General features: G+C 48.1%; 1 pseudogene; it reads right to left on the bottom strand.

Moving 5' to 3' along the window:
* Positions 1-520: 520 nt before the first annotated feature.
* On the bottom strand, positions 521-2,884 carry LOC121836525 (annotated as a pseudogene).
* Positions 2,885-6,859: the final 3,975 nt, after the last annotated feature.

Raw genomic sequence — 6,859 nt, 5'->3', positions numbered from 1 at the left:
GCAGATACGGTACGCCGCTAATGATGTACAACTCGGCAGCAGCCGTTGCAGCTACCGTCAGCAGCAACGGCTGCTGGCGGTAGCTGCTGGGACGTGCGCGCAGTTGTGGAGGCGCAACGAGAAAGCGCGTTTGTGAAGGCAATAATTTATTAGCAAATCTTGGAAACTAGCCACGGCAAATGCAGCGGCCAGTTTCCAAGAATATCATGAAACTTTTCAATCATGACGTGTGATAAAGCTCGAAATGGGTTTTTCCATGGATGTACGCACTAGTCTTTACGGCTCTTCACCCGACTGACTTTTGCATGGCATAAGACGGCCGATTGAGAACTTCCGGTGGGTTCATCTGTGCGACGGGGTAGGAAGAGGCGATCCAGAAAATCATCGTAGAGATCAGTGGTGACACAAGAAACTTAGTGTAATAAATAAACAATGTATTGCTGTTCTATACAAGTGCCTTTTTATTCTTATTTTGAAACAATTTCTCCGTTCTGAAAACATACATTAAGCTTGTAAGTTTTTAGAGCCACCATCTGTTCGTGCAGCTCCAAAGCCTATCCAAGCGGGCTGTGATAGCCTGTTGTCCCTCAATGATCTTTCGTGTGGGGTCTTCCTTGATCCCTGCAGACGACGGAAAAAATGTTTGCACGGTTCAAAGCGGTCACACCACTGCATTGTCACATTTCCATTATATAGCTATGAAAACAGTGCCACGCACCAATCACATAGCTGCTGTTGGAGATTTGTGTTTGTCCTTTGTCCCCGTCAGGAAATATATATTGTTTATTATCCAGCTTGCCTGCACCCCTGCATTTATTGCATTAGTAATGCAGGCCATATCTAACTGCAGGAAGCATGCACAAATGATCATTACAAGTTGCTAATGAGAGAACTTGCACCTTAATAGTTATAAGCAGCACAAATTTCTACTCTGTTTCTTTTGACAGTGGAGATTTTTTTTATGGACTTGAAGACTTGTTTCGATCAGATGCTGCAACATATCTATTCTGGTTCTGCATTAAGTTTTATGTTTGTATTGCTGCATGGTGTGGTCTGCATCTAGCAGCATTTAGGATTGCTACTCACTTTCTTGGCGTGACTTCGGATTTCCCGAAGAGTGGGCCAACGTATCACCCACTTCTGGTTGGCCACTCGTGCTCGCTTCTTGGCTATCTAAATAGAAAAGCCAACAGCCTTGAGTACCGAAATATTTGCTGTTAGGAAATACGGGCTCTGCCTGAAAAAATGCTCACTAACACAGGACTGAGAGATTGCAGGAAGTTGTACCAACTAAGCTTGATTACTCAACCAGCAACACCTGCACCTGGCGGCCACCGTATTGGTTGACTACCAACCAGGTTGAATGACCGAAAAGGTTGTGATTAGGTAATGTAATTATAACCATTTTATGTAATGTTATGATTGCTATGGTAGAAATCCGCGGACCTGCCTGCCCTTATGGTGGTACCTTAAACAAGATCCAGAAATACACTGTACGGATCCAGCAAACAGTGTTTGGGAAGACAGTAAGGTACTGCGTGTCCATACAATGTGGGTCCCAGTCCAAACTACTTGGATAATCAGCTATCCGATTGTTTATACAAAACTGAAAGTTACGGGGATTGTTTGACGAGGAGTAATGAAGAGGAACATTAACCATGGAACTAATCAGCCCACGTCATTAACTCACCAAGTGAGGGAACTGGCCTTGCTGAGCTCGGCCTGGCAGGAGTACTTTAAAAAATTGTATTTAAAGATTAGTTTGACCAAGAAAGCAAGAAACATGACACGTACATACTAGGTGGGTACATACAAATTAACTGGTAGTTTGCTTGAACGGCACTATTATTTTTGTATTTTGCAATGAAGTAGAACCCTTGCTAACTCACAAACTGAGGGAACTGGCCTTGCTGAGCTCAGCCTGGCGGGAGTACCTTGGAAATTTGTATTTAAAGATTAGTTTGACCAAGAAAAGCAACAAACATGACACGCACATGCTAGGCTGCAAATAATGTTTTGACAACATAATTCTAGGCAAACCATTAATAAAGAAAGGTAGTGTCTAACCCAGGCTTGTGAAAACCTACCCGAGAGTGGCAGGGAGAAGGGCACACCCACAAACACCTGTTGAATCGGGGCAACGCCAATGTCAAGGGCGCCTGGGATGCCCTCCACCGACTCCACGTAAGCAGCCCCACGATTCTCTCCTCCATCTCTTTGAGGGGTTCGTCGCCTACGCCGCCTCTAGGGGCACACCGACTTTTTTTTCACGGCTGCACCTGCGTATTGTGTCAGTATTAAATAACGCAGCAGACAAAGCAGGCTGCTGTAAGCGCGACTGCTCGGTCACCGGTTTTCATTGCCTAGCAAAGGCTTTTGAAGCCGGGTACCTTCCGCTGAGTATGACACCATAAAATAAATGTTCGCAAAAGACCGCATTTAGCTAAGTCATCTCCGCTAGCGCGTCTAATGTCAACAACATTATTAAAAGCACTAATTGGAAGGAGTAAAATGTGCTCGTGCGTTGACTCCGCGCTAGTGCCGAACATTTTGCCTTTTACATTAATTAGTACAAAGCATATCGTATCATTTAAGTTCGCGAACTCCAAAACTTGAGGATTGACTTACCTCGCTTCTTGTTGATGCTCTTGACATCGGCACATTTCTTTTTTATGTCGGCCACTTCCCTTCGAATGCCGGAAACCGTGAACACATCGCGAGTAATTTGTTCCCAGGCCCGCTGCTTGGCAATCGAGCCATCCGCGCTGTTCCCTTTTCCCTCAATCGCCACTTTGCGCTGCTCGTACCCGTCTACTAGAGCTGATAGCTCGTTGCCCGAAAAATTGGCCTTTCGGCTCTTTTTGACAGGTGGTGGAGACGCCATGAGATCTCAACTACACGCCGTACTATCAAACCAAACGTAGCATTGTGGTCAAAATCGTCATAGCAACATCCCCCTCTCGCTTGTTCTCGTCGGTTACAAGACACCGGAAGCTTCTTTTTCTCTCACTTCTTCTGTCGTTCCCTGGTTCGCAGCTAAGAAGCCTTTCGAGCATACCGATTCCGGCTGATCTTACGAACTTCTTAAGTTACGAACTTCTTGGCTAAGATTTCGTAAGATGTTTCTTGAGAATTCGGCCTCTGGTTCTTCTGACCTTCACGTCTGGTTCACTCTTCAGTGGAACCTCTGAGTTTCTGCGGCTGGACGTCTTTCCGACACGGTCGAAGAGCCCCTTTAGACTGTAGTCTTCTTTTTGTATTGCCGCGCGTTCTTCGGGCTTCTCAGGCAACTTCGAGCACTCTCAGCGGAGTGGCGCCCTTCTTTGCCGCCTGTTTCTTGGACCTTGGCTACGTGGTTGCGGTGGCAAGAGTCCCCATATCTTGCTATCTCACCGTGCGGTGAGCCGTCTTCGGATTTCGACGGTCTATTCCAGCCGGCCTTCGGATCACCGGGAGCGCGCACGTTAGGGAGGTTGCGCAGAATCAGATCATATAAAGTGTTCTTCATTCACTTAGCCACGACATTCCCACTGTAGAGGGGGAGGTCTCAACATACACCTGGCCTCACGCAAGACCCTCGCCGTCCCGTCCACAAAGTACACGAGGCTCGTCGTTCCGGTCAGGTTGTCGTCTGGTACGAGGCTTCGGCGCACTACGGCAGTGTTGCAGCATGTGTCACTAAACACCGTGACAACTTGCCCGTGTAGTTTTCCGGCAGCTACAGGCATCTCCCCATAGGAAGAGAAATCCCGGACACTGCGTTTACCACTGGAACCTTAGTGCCGTCTCTTAGTTCGACATAGCCATCTTTCACACGACCGGATGCTGCGTCCAGCTCCTCCGTACATGAGAACACAGGAAACCTTTGGTCCTCCGTCCCGGTTCCAACATTGACGAAAAGTGTGACCCAACTTTCCGCAGTTTCGGCAGGCCCCAAGCTTGGCTGCTCGGTTTCTGACCGTTTTTACACTGTACCGCTGGTTTCTGCTTCTGCCACACAGAAAACATTTCCTTGGAGTTTTACTGTTTTTGTACTGGTGACAGTTCGATGTCGGTCGAGATCCACTTGGCGTAACGTCTGCTGCAGCCTCTTCTCTCCTGAAAGGCTCCAGCTCTCGGGCCTCCAGATAGCGGTCTGTGAGGTCGGCCATTTCGTCCTAGCTTTTCGATCTTCCGTTCTCTTAAAGAAAGCGACATTTTTGACGGAACACTCCGAGTGAACTGCTCACTAAGCAGCAAAGTCTGTAATGCAGCAAACTCCTTTGCCGTCCCGAACAGGTTGACCTAACGGACGAAAAGGCTGGACAACCTCGCCGCATATTGCGCACCGATTTTCCCCTTTTTCCAACTTAGCCCCTCTAAACTTGTCTCGGAAGCCATCCTCGGTTGACCAAAACCTCTACAGGAGCGCTTTCTTGACGTTGTCATATTTGACAGACTCATCCGGGGTCAGCCTAGAAAAGACCCCAAGGGCCTCCCAAGCCAAGCATATGTTAAGCGCCGTGGCCGGATGTTCAGGGGGCCACATCTGTCCGCTCGCTAGCCTCTCAAAGCGCATCAGGTAGGCGTTGTGGTCGTCTTTCTTCACGTCGAATGGGGGCAGCCAACGCTGAGGACCTTTCCATAGCGTTGTCCCGGTCCCGTTATCGGAGGGACACGCGTTTACAGGGATCGGCGCCGCGTTTTGTAATTCCTGCAGCCTGATCTTCAGCTCTAGGCTCCGGTGCTCTGCTTCGATACTCCTCTCTTGCTCCTGCGCTCTCGCGGCTCTCTCCTTCTGCTCTGCTTCAATGCTCCTCTCTTGCTCCTGGTCCACCCATTCCTTCAAAGCCGAACCTTTGAGACCGAGTTCTTTCCCGCGGGCAATTACCTCCTGGAGCTTCATGACTGAAGTCGCGCGAACACTTTGCTGAATACTCTGACCCTGACCTCCTCCTCCACTCCCGATAGGCAAGCCGGATTGTGTGCTCTCGCAACGGGGTCAGCCTGACAACGCGCTCCCTTCAGCGTGGCAAACTCACTCGCTAGGCCTGCTCTTTTCAAAACAAATCACCACAGTGGACAGCAGGTCCTGTCGCGGACGCCATTTTCACACAGGTTCGGGGAAAAGAGATCCAATAAACAAACACGCTTATAATTTGAATTTGGACCACTGTCCAGGTGCTAAGGCCACACCCTGGCGATGAACTTCCTAAGAGGCGGTAGGAATTGAGAGCGAGTCGTGCCCGGCGTTACGGACGCCATTTAATACCAACGGAAGTAAAAAAAACAGGTTGCACAGGGCGCACACATAGTCGGAAAAAAAAATGAAAGCCGTTTACAAATCCCTGTAATGCCGAATTGGAGCGCAGCTCTTGAGGAGGAGTGGGGAAGGGTACTGAGGTGGGTCACGTCACCTGCGGGTAGTCACGTGACCCCGGGGGGGTCACGTGATCTCGGGGGAGGGGGGTCACGTGACCTCGGGGGATCACGTGATCTCGGGGGGGGGGGGGGGGGGGTCCCGTGACCTCGGGGGGTCACGTGACCCCCCCCCCCCCCGGTTACGCCGACGCCGACGCCGCTCAGGCTGGAAACGGGCCCCTAAGAGCTGCGCTCTAAAAATAATAGAACATGCTTCGCGTGCGTTACGCTCTTCGTAGCCGCAACAGACACACAAAACAAAGGCAACAGATTTGAAAGCGTAACAAAAGGGACAAGCCAAATCAAAGACGCCATAAAGTTTGGAGGAGGAGAAATATCCAATCAGGGTCCCAAGGTGGTCCGGTCCCTTGCGCCGCCAGTCGGGGCCAAAAAGAAGTTGGTGGGGTTTGGGTGCTTCCAGTGCCGAACAGCGCTAACTCACAAGCAGACGTACATCGTCGAAGACTTGCTCGGGGTCCACCAACCATCCCGACGACGCCTTGCTCGGGGTTCGAACACCCACACCGCCGAAGTCTTGCTTCGCGTTCCACCAAAAACCCCACAGAAGCCTAGCTCCGCGTTCCAACAACCACACGCGCGCGGCTTCTCTTTTTAATTTTTTTTTATCTCTCCTCCGAGCTCGTGTCCTCGGCTATTGCGTGATTACGAATAGCGAAGCTACATCTGAAAAACATTTGCTTTCAATATAAGCGGGAAAAAATAATAACGACTGTAGCGAAATAGGGCTTCGCACACTAACCCTGCAAAATGTTCTAACGATCACAGATAAATATAATTTTATTCCACGTCGCATCGAAGTTCCGAAAATTTACATTTTTCTTTGTACAATTACTAGCCAAAACTTAAGTTGCAAATTAATGCCTTTTACGCAAAAGAATAAAAATAAAAAGGTACATATTAAAGAACAGTCCATGCATGCCTATTATACAATTTAATGTCCTTCTGCTTTGAAGCACCCTAACCCGAGTGAGGTTTCAGGGTTTCCGTTATGCGTAAGCGAGATAATTTATTTTAAAGCGAAAATCAGCTACGTTTAAGCCGAGAAAAAAAATAAAAAGATAAATAACCCTATGAAGTAAAAAAGATTGTCACGCGAAATATATAGTTCACGTAAATGCTTGCGACGTAATGTAGGAATGTAGTCTGTACATTCCTACACTACGTCGCAAGCATTTACGTGAACTATAAATTTCGCATGACATTCTTTTTTATTTCATAGGAATATTTATTTTTTATTTTTGTAGTGAAGGAACAATTGCGCTCAGGAGGTCCGCGACATTAAGAATATCCGGGCTGATCTTTATACAAAAAAAAAAAAAAAATTCTTAAAAGTTAGAAGGCGTATTTCTTCTGTTACGGCTTATTTTTGTTATATATAAGCCGTTTATCAGTCTCGCAAACTCCACATCTGCTAGGGCAAGCATTCTACGACACTAAA

Source organism: Ixodes scapularis, unplaced genomic scaffold (assembly GCF_016920785.2).
Source record: "Ixodes scapularis isolate PalLabHiFi unplaced genomic scaffold, ASM1692078v2 PGA_scaffold2__306_contigs__length_199485367, whole genome shotgun sequence".
Classification (NCBI taxonomy): Eukaryota; Metazoa; Arthropoda; class Arachnida; order Ixodida; family Ixodidae; genus Ixodes; species Ixodes scapularis.
The sequence above is the reverse complement of the archived record's forward strand: the minus strand, read 5'-3'. Positions and strand labels throughout refer to the sequence as shown.